Below are 27,702 nucleotides of genomic sequence, written 5' to 3' on the forward strand. Positions count from 1 at the left end.
AGATTCAGCTTTGAAAGAAAGTGCAAGGTGTAGACCCAAAGTAGTCACCCACAAGAGAATATAACCATTAACTCCATCATCCATAGTATTGTTTGTAGAATAAAGATCCAAAATTGACAAAACTAAATTGATGAAAGTAAATCAATGACAATTGTACACATCATAGGCAAAATCACTTGATTGTTAAGCTTTGCAAATGTAATAGTTACAATACCATTGTCATTATTGAGAAAATATACATGGTTTTCCAATAGTTACAAAAAGACATATACATGTCATCTCATTATACATGCTATGAAAAAAGGAAACTAATGCTATCTAGCTACGGCTAGACTGACATCGTCTAATCAGACTTCTCATCGCGTCCAAGTAGCGTATCTGTCGGATTCTGCAGAAAAAAACAATAAGACTTTTTGTAGGTATAAACATATAATTTACAAAACAATACAACAAATAGAAAAAAGTAAACCCTAATACTAACCATGCCACCGCGAGAACTCAGAATGTCCATCAGGGCGTTTAAGCTCTTTCTGCCTGCGTACTCGCCCTCGTATGGTGTGGGATCACGTCCTGTCATCGACCACTGTTCAAAACATACAAAGAATTCATTATGTTAGAATTTAAAAGTACAAATAGATGTAACTACCAAACTTAAAGAGTAATGCAAAAACACTTACAAAATCGGCCTCAAATGATGTCCACTCACTCCTCCCCAAGTGGTGCAAGCTCCCTGCCTCTACTCGCGCTTTGGCTGCCTCCTTTTGTTGCTTCCACTTGTCAGGATTCGCAAGCATTGCTCGCTTTTCATTCTTCCAATCTTATTTGGCTAGCCAATCTTCTCTGTTCCACCCATGCTTTATTTCTTTTTGCACTTTAGAATGCTTGTGCTTGCACTATTTGCGCATTCGAACCTTCATCAGGTCTTCATTGAAGCGCTCATCCTGACTTGACACGGGAAACTCGTCATGCAGCATGCTGATGACTCTATCTTTTAATTCACTTGGCACTTCACTCCAGGTGTTTAGTATGTAGTGTCTAAACACCTAAGAGCAAAGACTGCGGATGCGTGAGATCACCTTCTTGCCTTCATCATCCAAGATGGTGGTGCTGCTAATGTCGACGGAGTACGGCAAGACCTCTCGCCTGTGATACGTAAACCTGGGTGTCTCGACAGGGGTCTCTGGTGGCGTGTCAATGGGGGTACGGACATCAGGTGTCTCCACTGGAGTCTGGGCCCCGAAGCAAGGAGTGTCGACTGGGGTGACTCCCGAAGGAGTAGGTAGTGGTTTGTAGCGAGGAACGGCCAATAGCCACCGTGCAAAATCTGGCGTAGATGGCGATGCCATGGCTGGTGTGGGGAAGGGAAAACAAGGGGAAGGTAAAGAGCCTCGTCGAACATGAGGCGGTGTTGAGGCATCAGCGCCGGCATCCCCACAACAACCGCCAACGCCACCACTAGAATGTTGGTACCTAGACGAGTGTGAAGATCCTCTCGTTGACATTGAAGCTTGGGGGAGCGTTGAATGCTCTGAAATAGAGGGAGACAATGAAGGAGTAGAACGGCGTGATGGTGCTCCAGAGCAATGACGATCCTTGTACCACCTCTTCGCTAGGGTGACAAAGAAGAAAGAAACTCATCATCATACATACCTACATTAAACACACGAACATTTAATCTCAATAGTAAATGGAGAAGAAAACATGGACAAGTAGAGAGGAGAGAGAGAGAGAGGACTCATAAAGGGGAAGGGATTCCTATGTAGAGAAATTCCTGTGAATTTCTTGTGAATTTGTCTCCCGTGCGCATTCCACATATCTTGTAAAAGCACTACGCTCTAAGTGCGATGGAAACTGAGGCTGCAATCACGAAGAGGTGATCCGCCTCTGCTCATAGATGCTGCTCGCCCCTCCACTAGATCTAGTTGATCGGGTGAAAGAGACTCTAAGAAGCAGTAGTAATGCTTCTTAGCGTCTCTTTCATCCGATCAACTAGATCTAGTGGAGGGACGAGCAGCATCTATGAGCAGAGATGGATCACCTCCTTCACGATTGCAGCCTCAGTCTCCATCGCACTCGGAGTGCAATGCTGGTTGTAATATCAAACTTTCACAGAAACACCGAGGAGTGTCCCTGCTTGTGAGAACATACCTGGAGCATACATACTTGGAGTGGGCGCAATGACGATTAAACGCAATTTAAATTTCTCAAGTATAGCATATAAACAGGAATGTACAAAAAGCCACATGAATACAATATATATTATAAAATGGAGCAAAATTGTTCAAGTACAATGTTTATGGCTTTAAGAGGTCTCTATCTCATCCTTTCATAGCTCAGCATAACTTTCTATATATATATAGAGCTCTCCGTTTAGGGAGATGTCCTTTGTTTCATTTTGTAGATCCTCTGTATGCACCCCATAGGGAGTAGTAGCTTGATGCTCGTCTGGCACCACCTCAGTGGCTTTTGAATGAGCATCTTCTCCAATCTTCTTCATTGATGCCGCTGTGATTGGCACATGGTAGCCCTCATACATCCGTGCACTACGAGGGGCTACCTCTATAATGTACCACCAGTTTGATGCAAGCTTTGTAGGATGAAATATCACCTTCCAGAGCCACACAACTTACATGAGAGCTTCCAAGCACATAACTTACATGAGAGCTTCCAAGCACATAACTGCTGAAATTGGATATTAACTATTTACATGCTTACTTGATCACAATGCTCTGGTAGTATGAAAGTGTCTCTTAGGTTGGTCCATTTTTTAGTTGAATCCACCTCAAGGAATCTACATAGCAAAAAAAAAATGGTATACTTCTGTAAGTAATCTATCATATCATTATACATCTAAAGTTTTTTATTAAAGTAAACACATTGTAATAGATCACCTAAAAAGTGTTGTGACGCTAACGTCACTCCATCCAAACTCTGCCTGCATATTGAGAAGAACCAGGAGCGCCTTCAATCTAGACACACGTGCGCCATCATACAATGGTGTATCGGCTTCACTTTTCATATCATCATAGATAAGCCTTTCTGAATCCATGATCATCTCGATCATTTCATCGATCTCAGGCTCAAACTTTGCCTTTTTGGGAATGTGGTCTGCATGATCATCCTCCAAGCTGTCAGAGGCTACATCTTGTGGCTTCACATATGCTTCTTGACCAAAGCGTGTTGAGATGTAGAGAGAAAGAGAGAGAGACGAGACAAGAGACACACCATATACGCTCCCAAAGACTGATTTATATTGAGGACAAGATACAAATATATAGGTGAGACCAAGTTGAGTAGAGTGAGCCATATATAGCTCCAATGCCCCCACTCAAACAAAGGTCTCTAGCTTTGGATGAAAAAACCCTTGGGGAGTTCAAGGGAAAAACCCAAGCCCCCATACAATGTGAAAATATGAACCAGCGGTGATGATATGAAAGTGAATTTTGCATCTATGTACAAATATTCAAGTGACTTAGATATCACAATGTGCAAATGTGGAGTGTGCATAGTGCATGGTACCTAAAAGATTACAATGTCATATGTACAAAGCTATTACAATAGCAAAGAAGCTAATCTAGAAAAGAAGCTAATCTAGAAAGAGTGATGCCGAAGCAACTCCAAGCTCCGAGCGCAAGAGGATGAAACGTGACTCGTTGAGGCCTTTGGTCAAAATGTCTGCAATCATCTGGTCACTTGGACAGTGTTCAACCATAATGGTTCCTTTGCGTACTTCATACCTGACATAATGATAATGGACAGCAATGTGCTTTGACTTATTATGTTGAACATAGTCTTTTGCAAGACTAATAGCACTTTGGTTGTCACACCACAAGGGTGTGCTAGAAATAGGAGAGTGACCAATATCAACCAGCATTTGTCGAAGCCAAATCAACTCACGAGCTGCAAGTGATGCCGTAACATATTCTGACTCAATCGTAGAAACTGCAGCACAACGTTGTTTCTTGCTGGTCCAAGAAACAAGACAACCATTTATAAAGAAGCAATTTCCACTAGTACGTAGATCGCATAGATAAATGTGAGCTTGCCCAGTCTGCATCTATGTAACCCAAAAGAGAAAGAGTTTGCATAGAATCCGATGTGAGTTGTCGTCGATAGACTAAACCAAGATCTGTAGTTCCTTTCAAGTATTTCAATACACGCTTTGCAGCAGACCAATGCTTAACGCTAGGTTGGTAATGGGACACTTTTATGTCTTGGGACACTTTTATGTCCTGTTAAGTGACCATTTTCCTTGAATTATGTCAAGAGTTTCAAAATGGATTTTGAGGTGCTATCTATCTAGAAATTTGTCTCATGAGCTGAAAAAAACTCGACATTTCTTTGGAATATCAATTTCATCTTTAACCTTGTCCTTGCGCAACATTTCACAACCTAAACTGTGTGAAAAAACGGGTCCTGTTTTTGCCTTTTTTCAACTTTTTGCAACTATACCACTCTAGAATTCATGTTTGTGAGGTCTATAATGCTAGAGAATTATCTTTAGTAGTCCTTAACATGTCCTGATGCTTCTAGGGAGAAATAAATATTAAAGTTGTAAGTTATGACCAAATTACAAAAATTGTCAAATCCTGTATTTTAGCCAATTTTACCTCTTCTATGATTTTTTAGTGGATTTCATGATATCTAAATGCATTTTTTATTTTCTATGTCGCATATTGTAACATAAAGCTAGTATTTCTTGAGTTTTGGGGCACCTAATACCCTATTTTGCATAGTACCCAACGATGGTTGATTTTTTCAATTATAGAAAAAAACAAAACATTCTAGTATATCAAGTATAGCTTTTTCAATATTGTTAGTTTCTTGTGACAACTACATGCATTTTGTAGGTAGTAACCATATCTAGTCATAAGGATCAAATTTGGCTAGATATTGAATAGTTTCTATGGGATTCTACAACGCATAATGTTGAACCCAATTTTTTCATGTTTGGTGTATTTATAAAGAGCAAGAATCACAAAACTGCTACCTTGGCGTTTTATGTATAAGTTGGGGTCTGACAAGCAAGAGATGAATCCTTTAGAGGTGAGAAAAAGATCAAATTTTGTATACCAGGCTCGCGAAGCTTCTTTGAGACCATATAGTGCCTTATGGAGTTGAGCAACAAGATCTTCTTTACCTGGAATAACAAACCCTTCTGGTTGTTCCATATAAATTTCCTCTTCCAAGTCACCATTAAGAAATGCAGTTCGCACATCCATTTGATGAGCTTCTAAATCAAATTGAGCAGCAAATGCCAATAAAACTCGAACACTTGTAATGCAAACAACTGGTGAAAAAGTCTCTTGATAATCAACACCAGCTACTTGGGAGTAACCTTTTGCAACTAAACACGCCTTGAACTTGTCAAAAGATCCATCTGCTTTTACTTTTGTCTTATACACCCACTTACATTTAATACCTGTACAACCAGGAGGTAATTCAGTTAGTATCCATGTACCTTTAGAGATAAGAGAATCGTACTCTGCTTCCATAGCCTCTTGCCATTGATCCTTTTGTGGTGAAGATATAGCTTCATCATAAGTAACGGGATCTTCAGAAGTAGAAAAAGCATTATCAGTAGGCATGTTCAAAATCAATAGGCAGATCAACAAAAATATCAATATCATCATTGGCAACATTTGGAATGGATGGTTGTGAAGAGGAAAGTTGCTCTATAGGAAGAGTTTCATCTTCTGAAAGAAATGAAAAAGCCTGAAGCAATGATTTAGTATCATCAGAATCATCCATGGACCATGAGTCTCCCATAAGCTGTTCGTTAAAAGTAGCATCACAATTCACAATTACTTTCTTGGAGGAAGGGTCATAGAATTTGTAGCCTTTGGAAGTGTCAGAATATCCAATAAAAATAACTTTAAGACCAGGAGCATCAAGCTTTGTTCGTGTTTCTTTGGGAACATGAATATAAGCAATACATCCAAAGGTTCAAAAATGAGATACAGAAGGAATGTCACATGTCCATGCTGTGATGGGTATCTTACCAGAGGGTGCAGTAGTAGGAAGATGATTCTGAATAAATGCTGCTGTCAAAGTAGCTTCAGCCCAGAAAACACGAGATAAGCCAGAATGAATCAGCATACATCTTACGGCATTGAAAATAGTGCGATTCTTTCATTCAGCAACACCGTTCTGTTGAGGCGAATATGGAATAGTGTGTTCATGATGAATTCCACTATCAGCACAGTAACTCACAAACTCTCGAGAAACATATTCACCTCCATTGTCACTACGAAGCTTCTTAAGGCGACGACCAGTTTGAAGTTCCGCAGCCTTGTGGAATTGTTTGAAAACAGATAAGGCTTCAGATTTTTGTCTAAGTAGAAATACAGTCGTATACCTTGAGAAGTCATCAATGAAAGTAATGAAGTAGCGATATTGTGATCTCGAAGAAGGTAGAGGTCTACATATATCAGTATGAACAAGATCCAATATGCCATGAGAATGATTTGTATTTGAAAGAGGAAAGGGTTTACGATTGTGTTTCCCAAGAGCACAAAATTCACAAATTCCCATATGGGGATGGACTTTAAGATCCATGCCATGAACAAGATCACGACGTTGAAGATCAAGGAGTTTTGAGAAATAAGCATGAACAAAACGGTGATGCCATACTTTGCAATCATGATCACCTGAAGCAGTGACAATATTTGCTACAACATCGTTGAGAGAGAGTTCAAACAAATTACCGTTTCGAGGAGCAGTGGCTATAGTCTGTCCATCTTTCTCAATTCGGCATTTGGTATGATCAAATCCAACAAACAGACCAAGATCAACAAGTCTAGCAACTGAAAGAAGATTACGTTGAAGATCTGGTACATGTAATACTCCTCGTAAAATTCGAGTGGAAGAAGATAAGGTACCAAGATATAAGTCTCCAATACCCAAGTTACTTGACAAGTAGTATCATTAGCAAGATAAAAAACACGTTGAACTGGTAATGGATGATAGTTATGGAGCCACTTAGACTGATATGTCATATTTCCCGTAGCACCTGAATCGACAATAAAAAGTGATCCATCACGTACATGAAGTATTCTGTCTGGAGCAACTGAACATAGGACACAGCTTGTTTCTGGTACAATGTTGTTTCGATGTTCAGTAGCATATGCTCTATTCCGATCTGTGTCGAATCGACGCTTATAGCACATATGAGTGGGATGATCAGATCGTCCATAATATTCACAAGAAGAAGAAGAAGAGTCTCTAGATAAACGTGTTTGTTTTGTGGTAATATTGTGTTCTTCATCATATTGACGTGCCCAACAATCATCTTCAGTATGGCCATTTCTGTTGCAGTAAGAACATTGCTTATTAGGAAATTTGAGACGAGAGAAAATATTACCGCGACGGCCACCTCTGCGGTTTCCTCGTTGAAATGGACACCTTCGAGCATAAAAAGCACGTTCCATCTGTTGTGACTCAGTCTCCTCTTGTGAAATCATAGTTGTATCATGACCAACATTTCGACGTTCTTCAGGTTGAGAGTATTCAATTAAAGACATGCAGGCTTGGTCGAAATCAAGACCATCTTTATTAGAGAGAATAGTAACAATGTTATCATAAGAAGAGTCCTTCACCGTATCAAGGAGAAGTGTAATCAGTTGCTTTTGTGGAACAGGATCACTGGCAACAGCAAGTTGATTAATAATAGATTTGAAAGATTCAATATGTCCCGTCATGGCAGTACCAACTTCATATTGTAACTTGTTAAGCAACCCTCTCAAATAAAGTATTTCTGTAACAGATTTCTTCTGAAAGTTTGCAATAAGGTACTTCCATACGTCGTGGGAAGTAGGCAGTTCATACATATCAAGCAAAAGGGAATCAGTAAGAGCAGAAAGAATATACCAACGAGCTGCTTTATCATGTCATTGCCAATCCGTATAGGCAACATTCCAATCTTCAAATATAGGTCCTTCAGTGATAAGCATGTTATCATTATCCGTATCAACAGGCTGAGGCGGACAAACACGATTTCCAAGAACAACATCGGAGAGTTCATCCCCTTCAAGAATTAACAACATCTTTGCTTTCCAGCCTGGAAATCCTTGACCTTGGAAAGGAGGAACAGAACGCTGGCCAGAAGGAAAGTCGTTGACGAGAATATTCATAGCCATATCTTGTTGCGAGAAGACGTATAAGATAAGATTGCAGAATCTGCACACCATATATGGTGAAGGCCGCCGCAATTGAGAATGAGAGAGATATAAGTACTGCGTTCTGTCAACGATAAACGTAAGAAGGATGCTCAAGGAGCGTCCAAAGATGTGAGAGACGTCACCCAAAAAAGGTAGGTAAAAGAGACGTTAATTGTAAACGAGTCCTCAAAATAGAGTGGCGTGAGACGCAAGATTGACGGCCACAATACGAATAGCAAAAACCTAAATCTTCTCGAAAAAGTTAACGCCAAAATAAGAAAAATGATCGCGGACGCTTCACGAAGAAGTAGGACGAAGAAAGCTGCGTCAAGCTCAATTGCAGTAAAAACAGCATAACTTTCTGCTATGAACTCCGATTGACGCAAACCTAGAACTCAAATCGAAGAGCTCAAGGAGACGAACAAGTTTTGGATGAAAAGTTCCATTGCGCTACGCTCCATTGCGCTTTTCTCGTTTCTCTAAATTTTGAGCAGAACAGTAAGAAAAATTGAGATGAAGTTCAGGGTGTCATTAACAAGAAAACGTAATCAACGATTAGATTGATTAGAAATAAACGCCACATAAAACACTAATCATATTCTTCTTAACACAAAACAACCACAGTTAACAAGAATCAACACTCAAAAATAAGATTTGTAGCAATTTTGAATCTTACATGCGAATCGCATACACATACTGTTGTGTCACCATGAATTGAATCGGCACATGATTGTTACCGCACTACAAGAGGCTACTCATATTAGCGACGCTCACACAGCGACGCTCAAAAAAAAAAAATCCCGGCGTCGCTATAAGCGTCGCTATGAGCGTCGCAAATTTACAAAGAAATTTGCAACGCTCATAGCGACGCTCATAGCGACGCTCATAGCGACGCTCATAGCGACGCCGGCTTGGCTAAAAAAATAACCGAGCGCGCCCAAAAACTCAGATCTCAGATCTGAGTTTTTCGGCGCCCTCAAGCAAGGAGCAGGTAACGCTCTCCCTCTCTCTCTCTCTCTCTCTCTCTCTCTCTCTCTCTCTCTTTTTCTTCTCCACACACACACACACACACACACACACAAGGAGAGGAAGGAGAGCCAGGTATGCTCCTTCCCTCTCCTCATTCTCATGTTCCCTTCCCCTCTTTCTCTCTCCCTCTCTCTCTCTCTCTCACACACACACATACACACACACACACACATAGTGTTTTTGAGAGAGAGAGAGAGAGAGAGAGAGAGAGAGAGTACAAACAAAAACAAAAACGCACACACACATACATAAACAAAGAATGCACACACACATTGAGAGAGAAAAAGAGAGGGAGAGCATGCATAAACAAAAAACGCACGCATTGAGAGAGGAAAAGAGAGAGAGAACATGCATAAACAAAAAACGCACACATTGAGAGAGGAAAAGAGAGAGAAAACATGCATATGATCCAAAAAAACGCACACACATTGAGAGAGAAAGAGAGAGAAACTAATTTAACGTCGTAGGAAACTAATTAAAATTAAAAGACCTAAAGATCTAGCCGACGAGGAGTTGAACTCAAGACCTATTATTCAAGAGGGAAATGGCATAATCAATCTATCATACTTGGCATGGGTGATAGAAAGGTTATACCATTTATCTCTTTTTATTGGCACACACATCCACACACGCGCACACACACAAGAAGAAGAGAGTTATAACGTCGTAGGAAACTATCTTAAAAGACGTTAAAGATTAGGTTATATGTAGACTTACATTAAATTAGATTTAGGTTTATTTTTAACTAGATTTACGTTTATTTACGCTAGATTTAGATTTACGTTATATTAGATTAGATTTAGGTCTCCATAGACTGCGATGCCTGCATGAAGCGGGTGAAGAAAGCCCTCAATGGAATATAGGGTATTGCTGCCTTCACTCATGGTGGGCTCCGTCGATCCAAAAGTACTAGTGAAATGTCTTCAGAAGATAGGGAAGAAGGTGGATCTTCAGGGCGGCAAGAGTCACTACATCCCCGACACAATGACCATCTAGACAACCTCTAGTCATTCAACAGCAACTTCAAAGTTAGTAACAAGAGCAAGAACGATCTAAAGGGCCAATTGCTGTCGTCAGATGTGGATGGAGATGAGGCAGCGTCACCGCCGGAAGTTAACTCTCACATCTTTAGTGATGAGAATGCCAACTCTTGCCGAGTTATGTGAAAAATTATGTGTTAAATCAGTTTTAAGGTTCTTATAATCCCTGTTAGTTTAGTTCTTTGTTTTTAATATAACATAATTTACGTTAGATTTAGATTTATGTTATATTAGATTAGACTTAGGTTTATTTAGGTTTACCCACACACACACACACACACACACACACAAGAAGAAGAGAGTTTTAACGTCGTAGGAAACTATCCCAAAAGACGTTAAAGATTAGGTTAGATGTAGACTTACGTTAAATTAGATTTAGGCTATTTTTAGTTAGATTTACGTTTATTTAGATTTACGCTTATTTACGTTAGATCGAGTCCACGCAAGAATTACTTACGGTTTAGGGTTTAGAGTTAGACGAACAGTGAAAAGATCTACTGTGAAAAGATGTTAAGATGCTGTGAAGTGCTACAGCTAGAGAAGAGGCAAAGGGGTTTTGTCCACTACATGTAGTATCATGTAGACGTGGGTGTGTAGATTTCTTGTACCCACAAATATAGGTATTGACCAATAAAGACGAGATTATAACCCGGTGGTTCTGATCTCCGTGCACCTCTAGAACGAGGTGTGCGGGGATTGGACATGACTAGAGAATGTGAGGTAAAGAGAGAGAGAGAGAGAGAGAGAGAGAGAGAGAGAGAGAGAGATAAGACGAAGAATGCCAATAGAATATTAAATTTGTTGTCTAGGTTATAAGTTTTTTATCCTCATTATGAGTAGCGACGAGGATGTGGGACCGTCCAACCGAAACACCTATCTCTCAACGAGGGTCTTATGTCCTTGTAATCAATGCAAGCATGCTGTGCGACGGACAAGACGTGTTTCTTTGCAGCACGTTCGCGAATTTGGCGAGTTCGATCCATCTATTATAGATCGAGTTGTTGCCAATTATAACTCGTCGGACTCTGACGCTGGCCAACACGCAGCAATCTTGCAACCCAATAGACGTGTTCGCAGGCGCTTTGGTCAAGCAGCATATGCGAGGCCACAAGATGTAGCCTCTGACAGCTCGGGGGATGATCATGCAGAGCACATTCCCAACGAGGCAATGTTTGAGCCCGAGATTGATGAAATGATCGAGACGATCATGGATTCAGAAAGGCTTATCTATGATGATATGAAAAGTGAAGCCGATACGCCATTGTATAATGGAGCACGTATGTCTAGATTGAAAGCACTCCTGGTTCTTCTCAACATGCAGGCAAAGTTTGGATGGAGTGACACTAGCGTCACAACGCTTTTCAGGTGATCTATTACAATTAGTTTACTTTAATAAAACTCTAAATGTATAATGATCTGATAGATTTTTACACGATTGTATCATATTTTTATGTTGTGTAGATTGCTGAAAGAGCACATACTACCAGCTGACAATGTGATGCTAGATTCCCGAGATGAAGCAAGAAAGATTTTGCGAAACTTGGGGATGGATTACAATTCTATCCACGCTTGTCCTAATGACTGCATTCTTTTCAGAGGGGAATACATAGACATGGAGAAGTGTCCGAAATGTGATTCCGAAAGATATCGAGTAGATCTCCACGGGACAAAAATTCCACAAAAGGTTTTGCGACATTTCCCTCTGCTTCCTCGCATCAAGCATTTCTTCGAATGTAAGTCCATGGCCGCCCTAGCATCATGGCATGAGGAGAATAAATCTTCAGATGGTGTGCTACGAATTCCTGCAGATTGCGTAGCGTGGAAACATATAGATGGAACATGGTCGGATTTTGCCAGGGAAGCTCGAAATTTGCGCTTAGGCCTGGCTATGGATAGCGTAAATCCATTTGGTCAAAGATCAACATCTTACATTGTATGGCCCGTTGTCATCGTCAACTAAAACATTCCCTCGTGGTTGACTACGAAGAAGGGGCACCTATGGCTAAGCTTGATTGTGCCACGGCGATATAAAGTGGGGAATATGGATGTGTATCTTCGTCCACTATTGGAAGAGCTACAACAATTGTGGATTGGCATAGAGGTGGTGGATATGAGCCGACACACAGGATGACGGAATGCTTTGATCAGAGGCATTCTAATGTGGACCATGCATGACTATCCCGGGCTAACAGAATGCTCAGGTGATCTATTGACACTCCTCACTCAAACACTGTAAATCTTGTTTTTTCCCATAGTTGATCTATTATCATGTGTATACATGCAGGGCTTCAAACAAGCGGATACAGAGCATGTGTCACATGTGGACCTAGACTAAATGCACGTAGGGCACCCTCACTGAAGAAGCAAATCTACGAAGGTCATCAAGCGTATCTTCCAGAGAATCATGTGTTACGCGACGGCTTTTTGGGAAGAGAGCCACCAAGGATGTCTGCACAAGCATGGTTAGAGCAGAAGGAGATGTGCGATGACGGATTGCCTCCAGGGATGAAGAGACTATCTCTATGGTACGAGTTACCATACTGGCCCCGACTCATGATCAATCACTTGCTCGATCCAATTCACATATTCAAGAATGTGGGTAATCTACTATGGGACCATCTGACCGGCAAGAAAGATACTTTGGGAGCCAGAGTTGACCTTAGAAATGTGGATCGTATGGAGCAATATTGGCCGCAAACAGCGTCTGATGGATCGATAAAACTCCCTAAAGCACCATGGATTTTCACAGGAGCCCAAGAACGCAAAGTAAAAGAGACCATTCGATCTTTGCGGACCCCCAATTGGCGTAATGCACTCGCTCCGAACGTGTTTTACTAAAGAAGGAAAGCTTACGGTTTGAAGTCACACGATTCGCATAAAATGTGTCAGGTACGTTCATAGTGGACTTTAATATCATTGCATAAATGTGGGACTTTAATATCATTGCTGCACATACTTTACAGTTTATTTTACCGGTTGCCATTGAGGGATGTTTGTCTCTCGACATCCGTAACACAATCTACAAACTTGCAAAAGGAGATCACGTAGACTCCATACCATTCGCCAAACTAAATGCTGCGGAGCTTGTGTGCATGTTTGAGAAACAATTTTCTACTACAATGCTAAACATTCAGGTGATTTCTTGTTCCAGATGGATGTTCTTCTTAGAGCGTTTCATGAAAACGCTTAAGGGATATGTGCGTCAAAAGGCACGTCCGGAGGGTAGCATGGCAGAAGGTTGGTTGGTATCAGAGTCCCTAGTGTACATTGGAGAGTGGCTAGACGGATTTGATAAATCCCGGGACACGCTATGGCGAACCATAGATGATGAGCGCATATCTGGGATTGTCATGTGCAATCTCGGTGTTGAGAAGAAGATGACGGAAGATCTAGAGGCTAAAATCAACCGATTTTGCATGCTTCACAATCCAGTGATGCAAAAGTGGATTTCACAATATGAGGATGCAAAGCAAGAGCAACAAAGGGCACGAATCGAGTGGAGACGGGGAAGACGACCACCGATGCACTATCCAGCGGTTCTCGAGAGCCTACCAACCTTCATGAGCTTAAGATGGTTGCACAACCAATTGAAAAGCGCACAACAATGCGGTGACGAAGTGACTGAAGAAGAGTGGGAGTACTCTCGGGGTTGCATGACCAAGGTAAGTTTGCAATGTACGACTAGCAAGTGACTTTATTTATAAACGTTTGAACGGCCACTCATAATCTTTGTTCGTTGTAGTATAAGTCATACACAGCAGCATGGTGTAAAGGTCGACATTTTAGGGTGGAACGAATTGACAAAAAGCGTTTTACTCAAGATTGTGGAATCATGGCAAAATTTGAACAGTCTAGTCGACGACGTTCCTCTGATGCAGATCCTGTGGTGGCGGAACTCACTTACTTCGGCACGCTGCAAGAGATTTTGAGGATCGATTACAGAGGATTGTTTGTCGACTTGTTTGACGTGCAATGGTTCAAGATAATCATGGAGGGTCGCAACGCTACTGTGCGTAGAGGAGAGTCTGGTTTTCTTGAGGTGGATTCTACTAAGAAATGGACTGACCTAAGAGACACTTTCGTACTACCCGAGCATTGTGAACAAGTAAGTATGTAAATAGTTAACATCCCCCTTTTACAAGTTATGTGCTTGAAAGCTCTCATGTAAGTTATGTGGCTCTGGCAGGTAATATTTCATCCTACAAAGTCTACATCAAACTGGTGGTACGTCATAGAGGTAGCCCCTCGTAGTGCAAGGACGTATGAAGGCTACCATGTGCCAATCACAACGACATCAATGGAGGAGATCAGAGAAGATGCTCAATCAGAAGCCGCTGCGGTGGTGCCAGACGAGCATCAAGATGCTACTACTCTATATGGGTACTCGCGCTCACATCTTTTGATTGAAAATTCTGAGTTTTCGACTTGCCTCTTCTATCACTCAAATTCCTTGCGTTATTGTATTTATATGCGTCATTAAGTCATTGTATTTAATGGTCTTTGCGTCATTGTCTACTCTATTCATTCAATATTAAGTTTAAATCTATTCGTAGTGTTTAATGCAGGTATGGATGATGAGGAGTTTCTTTCTTCTTGGTCACCGCAGCAGAGACAGTGGTACGTGGATCGTCATCGCTCTGGCGCATCATCGCGCGTTCCTACTCCATCCACATCTCCCTCTCTTTCGGAGCATTCGGCGCGTCACTCCGAAGCTCGGCGTCGACGAGACGAGCTTCACACTCGTCTAGACACCGGCGCTCTAGTGGTGGCGGTGGCAGTGTTGTGCGGATTCCGCCACCGATTATGCGGCCGCTTCCCATGCCCACGATCCCGTCAACCAACCCGCCTCGTGTTCGAACTGGCTCTTTACCCTCCCCTTCTTTGCCCGCCCCCCACACCAGCCACAATACATCGCCATCTACGCCAGGTTTTGGCACGGCTGACTGTTCCTAAAGTACACACCCCTACCATCATACTACCGCCAGGACACCACCTCCTAGCCACCCCACTCGACACTCGTCCCTCTTCCGCCTCGCTTCGGGGCCCAGCCGCCCAGTGGAGACACCTGACGTCCGTATAACCCCCATCGGACACCCGCTTAGAGACCCTGCCGGGAACCCAGGTTCACGCGCACCGACTAGAGCCTCCATCCCGCCCCTAGAGGACCCCTGCCGGGACGCCAGGTTCACGCGTCACCGACCGACTAGAGGGCTTGCCTTACTCTGTCGACATCAGCGGCGGCATCATCATGGATGATGACGGCAAGAAGGTGATCTCGCGCATGCGTGGTCTTTGCTCTCAGCTGTTTAGACACTACATACTAAACAAATGGAGTGAAGTACCAAGTGATTTAAAAAAACAGAGTCATCAGCATACTTCATGATGAGTTCCCGTTCCAACACGGGATCAGCGCTTCAATGAAGACCTGATGAAGATTCGAATGCGCGAATACTGCAAACACAAGCGTTCCGAAGTGCAAAAAGCAATCAAAAATGGTGGAACAGGCCAGATTGGCTGGCAAAGAAGATTGGAAGAATGCGAAGAAAGCAGCGCGCGAGAATCCCGACAAGTGGAAGCAACAAAAGGATGCAGCCAGAGCGCAGTAGAGGCAGGGAGCTCGCACCACTTGGGGAGCGGTGGATGGCATCATTTGAGGCCGATTTTGTAAGTGTTTTCACATTGCTCTTTATGTTCCATAGTTTAGGGTTTATGAGTTTTTTAATTCTAACATAATGAAATCTTTGTATGTTTTGACAGTGGTCGATGATAGGACGTGATCCCACACCGTACGAGCGCGAGTACGCAGGCCAGGAGGAAGGGCTTAAAGCCCTGATGGACATTCTTAGTTCTCGCGCGCGGCATGGCATGGTTAGTATTAGGGTTTACTCTTTTTTATTTTTTGTATTGTTTTATAAATGTTGTTATATGTTTATACTTACTGAAAGCTGTCTTATTGTCTTTTTTTGTAGAATCCGACAGATACGCCGCTTGGACGCGATGAGACGTCTAACTAGACGACGTCAGTTTAGCCGTAGCTAGATAGCATTAGTTTAGGATTTCTCATAGCTTATGTATCATGAGACGGATTTTTTATACGTCTTTTTGAACCATGTATATTATTACATTTGTCACCGCAGTTCCTTTTGCCAATCAATTCTTTATGCCTATGATGTTGTACAATTGTCATTATTACATGACAATTTGCCATTGCCAATCAATCATTTTGCCTATGATGTGTACAATTGTCAATTTTGCAAACAATGCGTCTTGTGGGTGACTATTTTGGGTCTATTATCTATCCTTGCACTTTTTTTAAAAAGTGAATCAAGTACAATATGGTTGATGGGTGGCAGGGCATTCAATGCCCTGCCACCAAAAAAAAATTCTCTCGGGCATCGCTATAAGCGTCGCTATTTATGGCTCTGTAGCGTCGCTATGAGCGTCGCTATAGTCTTCTGTGTAAACGTCGCTATAACCGTCGCTATGAGCATCGCTATATAGCGACGTATATAGCGACGCCTATAGCGACGCTCGTAGAGACGGTTTTAGCGATGCCGGGGGTTATAAAAACCCAGTGTATTTCCGTCACTAACAGTGTCACAAGAGCACACAACCTCTTGTAGTGCCGCTCTGATACCATGTTGAGATGTAGAGAGAAAGAGAGAGAGAGAGAGAGAGAGAGAGAGAGAGAGACGAGACAAGATACACACCATATACGCTCCCAAAGACTGATTCATATTGAGGACAAGATACAAATATATAGGTGAGACCAAGTTTATTAGAGTGAGCCATATATAGCTCCAACAAAGCGCCTGTGAACACGTCTACTGGGTTGCAAGATTGTTGCATGTTGGTCAACGTCAGAGTCCGACGAGTTATAATTGGCAATAACTGGATCTATAATAGATGGATCAAACTCGCCAAATTCGCAAACGTGCTGCAAAGAAATGCGTCTTGTCCATCGCACAGCATGCTTGCATTGATTACAAGGACATAAGATCCTTGTTGAGGGATAGGTGTTTCAGTTGGATGGCCCCACATCCTCTTCATTGCTCATAATGAAGGTAAAAACCTTATAACCTGGACATAAATTTAATCTTCTATTGACATCCTCCGTCTTCTCTCTCTCTCTCTCTCTCTCTCTCTCTCTCTCTCTCTCTCTCTCTCTCTCTCTCTCTCTCTCTCTCTCTCTCTCTCTCTGTTCACACTGTAAACTACCTCACATTCTCTAGTCATGTCCAATCCCCGCACACCTCCGTCTAGAGGTGCACGGAGATCAGAACCATCGGGTTATATTCTTGTCTTTATTGGTCAATGCCTATATTTGTGGGTACGAGAAATCTACACACCCACGTCTACATGATAGTGCATGTAGTGGACAAAACCCCTTTGCCTCTTCTCTAGCTGTAGAAATTCACAGCATCTTAGTATATCTTCACAACAGATCTTTGTTCGAGGGATTACTTAGTGCATTACATGTTGGCCTCCAATCTGAGTATCATGCCGTTGAAAGCTTTCCAACTTAAGGTCGCATCCGTAGAGAGGAAGAGAGGGATCACCGTTCGCCTAACTCTAATTTTTTTACCGTAATCTCGAAGGTAGATTTTAATATAAAACTAAATCCAAAATCTTAAATTTAATCTAATTGAACATATGGTGATTCGCGGCTAATTGAATATGGTTAGTGTGTGAGTTAATAGGTGTTAGATTCTGATGGGAATATACATATTGTTGTGTAACTAGTGTTTGCTCTTTGGGCAAAGCTTTCATTGACATGCACTAACATCTAACCTAAATCTAATATAATCTTAAATCAAACATAAATCTAGATCTAATCTAATCTTAAACTCAAAATAAACCTAAATCTAATCTAACCTTAAATCTAACCTAGCTAAACCTAAATGTAATCTAACTTAAATCTAAATCTAATCTAGTTAATCTTAAATCTTGTCTTAATCTTAAATTTAAATCTAATCTAATCTTAAACTCAACATAAACCTAAATCTAATCCAATCTTAAATCCTAAACCTAATTGTAATCTAACTTAATCTAATCTAGCTAGCTAATCTTAAATCTTGCCCTAATTTTACATCTAACATAACCTTAATCTAACATAAATCTAAATCTAACCTAATCTTAAACTCAACATAAACATAAATCTAAATGTAATTAAACCTAATCTTAAATCTAATTTAAATCTTAACCTAATCTTAAGTCTAACCTAATTTTAAATTTAGCATAAATTTTAAATATAAGTTAAATGTAATTTAGCTTAACCTTAGATCTTAATCTAACCTAATTTTAATTAAATGTAATCTTAAATCTAACCTAACCCTAAATCTTAATATAACATGTCATTTCATATTGTCTCTACTTTATCTCTCTCTCTCTCTCTCTCTCTCTCTCTCTCTCTCTCTCTCTCTCTCTTTGTTTTCTCTCCTTACCTCTCTCTGTTCGTCTTCTCCCCCCCTCTCTCTCTCTTTGGTTTTTTTATTCTCTCCCACTTTCTCTTTCTCTTTGTTCTCTCTCTCTCTCTCTCTCTCTCTCTCTCTCTCTCTCTCTCTCTCTCTCAATGTGTGTGTTTGATTGAAAAATCCCATCACTTAGAACCATATACTAAGAGAACTTAACTACTTTTATTTAAAAAAACCTTATCATATGGTTATTCCAAAGACACCATAGAACTTTGTTTTATGAAAATAAAAATTGTTACAAAATCCTTCGGTACATAAAACAATAGGAGCTTTAGGCCGGAACTCCTATCAGATGAAAGCAGGGATCTTTACCTGCCAACCAACCACAAGTACAAACAATTAGAATTAATTTGCACTAAATTGGTGACAAGTATATCAAGCAATCCCCACTGCTTGTTATCGCCGTCCACCCTGAAGCCCAACCCCACTCCTAGGTATATTTGACATTTTCTTTTGCTCGTCTATGTAAGTACGGTCGCATACGGTTTGTGAAATTCCGTATAGGTTTACAAGGTTTGGAAAGGGGGTCTCTAATTGCTAAAGGCCTGGTTCAATTATCCCCTTTGTGTGCTGCCATGAGCTTGTCCCGAATCCTTTGTAGCTTGAATATATCACGAGTGACACTCTTCCTAGCCGTCTGCCGGTATCCCCATTTGTCATGAATGAGATTTATTTAGAGATTAAGCTATGCTTTGCTAAAGGGGCAAGTCTATCGTTATGGTATATAATAAGGCGTTTATAATCTATAAGTATCTATGATTTTTTTTTAAATTTCGGCAGCATTCTGTTTGTAAAATCATCTATTTTTCAAAAAAACCATATTCCAAAAAAGACCGACATATGTCTCTAGAAATGTTTGTACACACTAAATCCTTGATTCATACCTTACAGACATTACTTCTAGGATTTTCCTATATGTTGCCTTAGGGGTAGCTTTTTTATGGTTTTTTTAATTAGTACATCATCCGATCATTTTTGTGAAAATTTTGCAGAGAGAAAAAACTTCTTTCACACTTTGCCATGCAATCGTCGTATTCTGAGTTTTCCCCAACTCTTCTTGCTAATTATTGCTACTTTTTTGATGTCCGATAGTGCTTCTAAGATAACTTGAAACAAGCCTTTTACTCTTTATTATGTTTCGAAAACAAACATACTCAAAGTTTCCAAAAGCAGTTCACCTGGTTGTTTCTTGTAGTAGCCATCTAATTGGAGTGCTCCTTTATGCCTTTGGATGCTTAGTTATTGTTCTCCTTGAGCCCGTTGCCTTGGACTAGGTCAGATGTAAAAAGTTAGTCAGCTATACATACATTTTAGTTTATGTAAACTATGAACCTATTGTTATGCTTAACCATTTGTGTAAATTTGCGGATGCATGAATGCCATATGTACCAGTATGCAAACGACCGGAGTACGGTCTGCCTAATGTGTACTTTTCACATGTTTATGCGGTGTTCATGCTAAAAGTTATACCTTGAAAACAGCTATTATATGTATGCATTCCCTGCTTTTGTTTACCCGGATTGCTCATTAATAAGCAAAACGTTGTCCTTCATTTGGAGATTTTGGTGTGTGATAGTTTTCTTTTATCATGCATGTGCATTCCTCCGAGTACTTTCCCTTACGAAAGCGTGCTAGGGGAGGTTGAGTGCACTAAAAAGTAATCTCATGCTTGTAGAAAATCAATACTATATAAGAGATTTTACATAGTACTAAGGTTTACTGTGTAAAAACTTGAAATAAACTTTTTTACCTTAGCTGCAATGTCTTGGCGCACTTTCTATGTGTAGAAAACAGCGTTCGTTGTTTGGGGGTGATGACGTATGGCTGGCGCAACAAGAAAGAGGTTAGCGCCTTTGGGTTTAGAGGTGTAGCGCAACACTTGTGCTGGGTTTTATCAAGCCGCCACCATATGGCGACTGTGTGAGTGTGAGGCTCTGGCCAAGCAATTGTGCATGAGGAACTGTGTATTTGTGCATATAGTGATAGGTGTGCCTTGCGCTACCTTGGTTTTATAGGAATGCTGAGCTCGGTGCCTTAAAGGCGGTCCATGGCCATGCCAGCTGCGGGTTTTCTTTCCAGAATCCATACGGCGCTAATATTTAAGGCGGATTGCCTTTTTTAGCCAGGCCCCAAGTTGCTTAGGTATTTAAAACTATGCTTTTGACCTTATAAAATATTATATCCGTATAAGCCATTGTTGTAAAAAGGGGGGGGAAAGATAACAAGGGGAGGGAAAAAAACCACTTTGATATAAAGAATTCATAGAGTTATTGCGACATGAAGCATAATTTTGATAAGTTTGAGGGATGCTAACACACATTTGCAGATAATTTGAATGATGCTATCATGCATCTGGACACTTTTTTACAAAGGTTCTGGCTTATCTAAGCTAGAATACAAAGAAAATAGAATGGGTTTGTTGCTTGAATGCTTCATCCGCCTGCTAATGTTGTATGTCCATGTCTCTTGACTACTCCTCCGCCAAAGATGTTGTCTGTGTCATAGAAAAACTGTTACTAAACTTGACATCGTGTTATTATGACAGCATGTGTGTGTTATGAGTTCGTATGTCCTTATGAATTACAATGTTTCATGGATTGTGTGCTTTTCTGACATCGTGTGTACACAGAATCATGTATTTAAATTTTTCATTGCCACTATTGGGTTGAACAGGACTAATCATAGAGCCGATCCAAAAAATGGGGCCTAATGTGTCGAACTTACATTATGGGGTTGTCCGTGTAGGTGGAAGTGTGCGATATGCCAGTGTATGTTACATAGAGTGTGTGTGTGTGTGTGTGTGTGTGTGTGTGTGTGTGTGTGTGTGTGTGTGTGTGTGTGTGTGTGCGTGGCCTTCCCCAACCCTGAGGAAAGGTACACTTGGTGGAGGATAGGCCACCAAGTGGACCTATCCCCTACCAATTCGTTGTTTTAATGTATTGATGGTAAACCTAATGCCTGGAAACTGATTTCTCTCTAGGAAACTAGTAATACATGTAATTATTTTCTCTTTTTTGAAACCATTCTCTACGAACATAGAGATCAATTTATTTAAATCAGTTACCGCATATGATTCACGGGATGCATTATATAATATAGGCAGCACCTGTGATATGCACACATTATATGCCATCTTTTTTGTTCGATACTGGCGGCATGAATAAATGAAACATTAGGGCATGGTAATTTGTCTTTTTTCCATGCGGTATACGTCATATACTTGCCTTCCATTGATTTGCATAACTGGATGTAAGTGTTTAAATATGTGGTTGGATATGTCTTGTGTGTGGCTTTAATCCCAATGATGTCCAAAGGGTAAATTGTAAAGGGGTCCTCTTGGGACAGGGGTTTTTTGTGATTTAGACACTAGGAAATAAATGGATTATTAGCAAATAGAAAATCATCCATATATCGCCATGAATACAAAAATGCGTTCATCATATCAAATCTGGTAAGCCGAGACAGTTTCTTTATATATTCAATCTCATACCAAGCTAAATACAAATTACACCATAATGGTGAACACCTATACCCATTGGTATGCCTTTTTCTTAGCGATAAATGTGTTTACCTAATTTGGTAAAGCAGTTATCAATGACAAACTCATTGATGTTATGTAAATATTCAAATGTCCAGACCACTTCCTTTTTCTTTTTTGTGAGTACAATCTGCCTGCGGTTCTTCTTAAACCCAAGATATTGCATACCTTTAATAAATCTAATAATGTGGTTTAGCACATCTAGTATTCCATGCTTACCTTTGTGAGGGATAGCTTCGTAACATGATGTTATATCAAAGGAATGAATGTTTGTAATATGCTTTGGTAGATTGATCAAGAAATCGTACTGGTTACTAATCATCCAATACCCGTTGGTTTGTATCCCAGAGATCATTTGTATTTTTTTATGTGTGATTTCGGTGTACTCTTCAAATCCTTGTTTTACACTTTGGAGTAATTTTGTGATCATATCCGTGGCGGGAGTAAATACACAGCTATGCGCATTAGTGATCCATCTGAAATCCATTTTATGGATTGTAAAACTTCCCATAAGATATGGGAGAGAGACGAAACTCGGGGCTTTCCAGCCGTCTCCTTGCCGCTAATTGTATAAGCTTTTTACATATGAAAACGGGAGTTTGCGCAGATTTGTCAAGTCCGCAAATGAATAGATATTGTAAAAGATAATTTATTTCATTCATTATGTCGGTCTTTGTACCAGGGATTTTGGTTTTTCTTGTAGAAGGGAAATTTTGGGAAAAAAATTAATTAACCGATCCCTGGATATAATTGTAATGTGATTTACTAACCTCACAACCTAGGAGGATACATAAGGTTTTCCATACATTGCAAAGTTCTTTTATTACTGCATTAGGGTTTACAGGTACTAACGGTATGTGATTTAACCCTTTCTTGATGAATTCTTGGAATGTTTTATGTCTAGCTATGCTAGGGTTAGTGGTAATCACATGTTTTCCAAAAGGGTCGAGTTCAACTAAAAAATTGGAAAACCTTTTATGTGTCAAACACCCACATGGTTGTGATTCATCAATTTCTTGGGCAAAAACAGTAGACGGTTTATAGAGGGTATGGTTCAAGTTTTGGGTATATTTCCACCCAAAGCAAATCCTCATTTTAGATAGGTCTTTTTCAATGTGAAAATCATTTATAAGTGCTTGAAAAAAATTATGAGGATTAACAAAGTCCATAAATTTGTTGCAAAATAATATATGAACGAATCTTCCATGCATCTTAACATTACGTTCAAAGTGTAACAATCCATTATTTCTTGTATGAAGTAAATGTACCTGATCTTCAGAAGTTGGGTATTCAAGCGCTCTGGGAGTATCACCATAGTCCTCCGATCCTCTAAATTGCCTTGGTCTCTTGCTTGTTGATGCCATACTTCTGGGTGTGTGTGTGTGTAATCTTCTTTAGCTGCTCCTTGCCTCTGGGTGGTTTAAGTAAGGTTTCGATGGTATTGGAGATAGGTGTGTTATGTAACTTTTGCAAAAGTGGGGTCCCAGGTGTATACAGGACCAATCCCTTAGCTGCTTCTAGAATGTGCTCATGAAACTGATAGTATATGATGACTGCTTGCCTTAATTCAATTGGAAATAAGGCCACCCATGTAATAAAGGCATATACCTAGGCTAGACCTGATGAGAACTGAAAACACTTTGGGAGATTCTGGAATACGTAGCACAAAAATTGATCAAACCAAATAATTGATAACGAACAATTGGATTTTGGATCCACCCTTTTGCATTGGCATTTCAGGAAGGGTCGATAGGAATTCCAACAGTTTCCTAAAAACCATTTTTGATCCTTTGCTCTGTCCATAAGAGAGATTCGTTTGGTGCGAGCAATGATTGAAGTGCTTGGACACTTTTTTCCGTCAACATCTGACAATTTGACCTGTTTGAGTTCGAAGAGAACATCTTGTGCCAACAGATGCTTGGAATGTGAGGCTAAGGTTTTACACTATTCAACAATGTCTGTGGAAATACTACAAAGTAGCCCTAGAGAGGAAATTGTAAAAGGTGCCCGATGGTTCAAAATTTTATAATCCCAAAGATTGTGTTCAAGTCTAATGGCATCTAACTCTACTTTCCTGGGTGGTAGTAAAGGGATTACCTCTGAAAACAATTTAGAGACGGCCCTTTCAGGGGCTACACAGTTTGCATCCATCAAGAAGTTTAAAGCTTCCCTTTCTTCTTCTTCCAGAAGGTCAAGATCCAGAAGAGGATTGATAACCTTTTCTGAGTGTTTGATTTCTATGGGTACAACAGGCAGGTTATTGATAAAATATAGTTTGTTCACGATAGTGGGTAGAGATGTAAAATAGAAATCAAGATCTGAACTATCTTGGGCATCAATAATAGGAAGTTTAGCCAAGAAGGTATTGAAGGCCTCTAGAAGCTTGTCTTTATCTTTTCTAGAAAGAATCAATAAGGAAAGCCAGTCATTAACAGACGTTGTGTTTAATACTGATATAGAGTGGGTGTGTATGGCTTGTTTCTAAAAATCTAACAATTTTTTGTGGAATTCTACACCCTTGAAACAAGGCAATATACACTAAGTTCCCAGCGGAGGAATAGGAGTGCCTTCTTCTATTCCATATCCCAGATGGGTGAGAGATGGAATCCAAAAATCCTGAAGAAAAAAACTAATCCATCATTTATTTATATCAATACTAAGTTTTCTCAGTATATGATAGATACCCGACCAAAGGTATCTTGGGAAAATTGTGTGTGTGTTTGATTGAAAAATCCCATCACTTAGAACCATATACTGAAAGAACTTAAGTACTTTTATTTAGAAAAACCTTATCATATGGTTATTCCAAAGACACCATAGAACTTTGTTTTATGAAAATAAAAATTGTTACAAAATCCTTTGGTACATAAAACAATAGGAGCTTTAGGCCAGAACTCCTATCAGACGAAAGCAAGGATCTTTACCTGCCAACCAACCACAAGTACAAACAATTAGAATTGATTTGCACTAAATGGGTGACAGGTATATCAAGCAATCCCCACTGCTTGTTATCGCCGTCCACCCTGAAGCCCAACCCACTCCTAGGTATATTTGACATTTTCTTTTGCTCGTCTATGTAAGTACGGTCGCATACGGTTTGTGAAATTCCGTATAGGTTTACAAGGTTTGGAAAGGGGGTCTCTAATTGCTAAAGTCCTGGTTCAATTATCCCCTTTGTGTGCTGCCATGAGCTTGTCCCGAATCCTTTGTAGCTTGAATATATCACGAGTGACACTCTTCCTAGCCGTCTGCCGGTATCCCCATTTGTCATGAATGAGCTTTCTTTAGAGATTAAGCTATGCTTTGCTAAAGGGGCAAGTCTACCGTTATGGTATATAATAAGGCGTTTATAATCTATAAGTATCTATGATTTTTTTTTAAATTTCGGCAGCATTCTGTTTGTAAAATCATCTATTTTTTAAAAAAACCATATTCCAAAAAAGACCGACATATGTCTCTAGAAATGTTTGTACACACTAAATCCTTGATTCATACCTTACAGACATTACTTCTAGGATTTTCCTATATGTTGCCTTAGGGGTAGCTTTTTTATGGTTTTTTTAATTAGTACATCATCCGATCATTTTTGTGAAAATTTTGCAGAGAGAAAAAACTTCTTTCACACTTTGCCATGCAATCATCGTATTCTGAGTTTTCCCCAACTCTTCTTGCTAATTATTGCTACTTTTTTGATGTCCGATAGTGCTTCTAAGATAACTTGAAAACAAGCCTTTTACTCTTTATTATGTTTCGAAAACAAACATACTCAAAGTTTCCAAAAGCAGTTCACCTGGTTGTTTCTTGTAGTAGCCATCTAATTGGAGTGCTCCTTTATGCCTTTGGATGCTTAGTTATTGTTCTCCTTGAGCCCGTTGCCTTGGACTAGGTCAGATGTAAAAAGTTAGTCAGCTATACATACATTTTAGTTTATGTAAACTATGAACCTATTGTTATGCTTAACCATTTGTGTAAATTTGCGGATGCATGAATGCCATATGTACCAGTATGCAAACGACCGGAGTACGGTCTGCCTAATGTGTACTTTTCACATGTTTATGCGGTGTTCATGCTAAAAGTTATACTTGAAAACAGCTATTATATGTATGCATTCCCTGCTTTTGTTTACCCGGATTGCTCATTAATAAGCAAAACGTTGTCCTTCATTTGGAGATTTTGGTGTGTGATAGTTTTCTTTTATCATGCATGTGCATTCCTCCGAGTACTTTCCCTTACGAAAGCGTGCTAGGGGAGGTTGAGTGCACTAAAAAGTAATCTCATGCTTGTAGAAAATCAATACTATATAAGAGATTTTACATAGTACTAAGGTTTACTGTGTAAAAACTTGAAATAAACTTTTTTACCTTAGCTGCAATGTCTTGGCGCACTTTCTATGTGTAGAAAACAGCGTTCGTTGTTTGGGGGTGATGACGTATGGCTGGCGCAACAAGAAAGAGGTTAGCGCCTTTGGGTTTAGAGGTGTAGCGCAACACTTGTGCTGGGTTTTATCAAGCCGCCACCATATGGCGACTGTGTGAGTGTGAGGCTCTGGCCAAGCAATTGTGCATGAGGAACTGTGTATTTGTGCATATAGTGATAGGTGTGCCTTGCGCTACCTTGGTTTTATAGGAATGCTGAGCTCGGTGCCTTGAAGGCGGTCCATGGCCATGCCAGCTGCGGGTTTTCTTGCCAGAATCCATGCAGCACTAATATTTAAGGCGGATTGCCTTTTTTAGCCAGGCCCCAAGTTGCTTAGGTATTTAAAACTATGCTTTTGACCTTATAAAATATTATATCCGTATAAGCCATTGTTGTAAAAAAGGGGGGGAAAGATAACAAGGGGAGGGAAAAAAACCACTTTGATATAAAGAATTCATAGAGTTATTGCGACATGAAGCATAATTTTGATAAGTTTGAGGGATGCTAACACACATTTGCAGATAATTTGAATGATGCTAGCATCTGGACACTTTTTTACAAAGGTTCTGGCTTCTCTAAGCTAGAATACAAAGAAAATAGAATGGGTTTGTTGCTCGAATGCTCCATCCAACTGCTAATGTTGTATGTCCATGTCTCTTGACTACTCCTCCGCCAAAGAAGTTGTCTGTGTCATGCAAAAACTGTTAGTAAACTTGACATCGTGTTATTATGACAGCATGTGTGTGTTATGAGTTTGTATGTCCTTATAAATTACAATGTTTCATGGATTGTGTGCTTTTCTGACATCGTGCATACACAGAATCATGTATTTAAATTTTTCATTGCCAGTATTGGGTTGAAGAGGACTAATCATAGATACGATCCAAAAAATGGGGCCTAATGTGTTGAACTTACATCATGGGGTTGTCGGTGTAGGTCGAAGTGTTCGATATGCCAGTGTATGTTACATAGAGAGTGTGTGTGTGTGTGTGTGTGTGTGTGTGTGTGTGTGTGTGTGTGTGTTTTGTTTATGCATTTGCTCTCTC

The 27,702-nt window shown here is 40.2% G+C and overlaps 1 pseudogene; it reads right to left on the reverse strand.

Annotated features, from left to right (window-relative positions):
* Positions 1–620: 620 nt before the first annotated feature.
* LOC147421597 (uncharacterized) lies at positions 621–26,906 on the reverse strand (annotated as a pseudogene).
* Positions 26,907–27,702: the final 796 nt, after the last annotated feature.

The sequence above is a fragment of the Adiantum capillus-veneris genome, chromosome 27 (assembly GCF_014529385.1).
Source record: "Adiantum capillus-veneris isolate H3 chromosome 27, ASM1452938v2, whole genome shotgun sequence".
NCBI lineage: Eukaryota > Viridiplantae > Streptophyta > Polypodiopsida > Polypodiales > Pteridaceae > Adiantum > Adiantum capillus-veneris.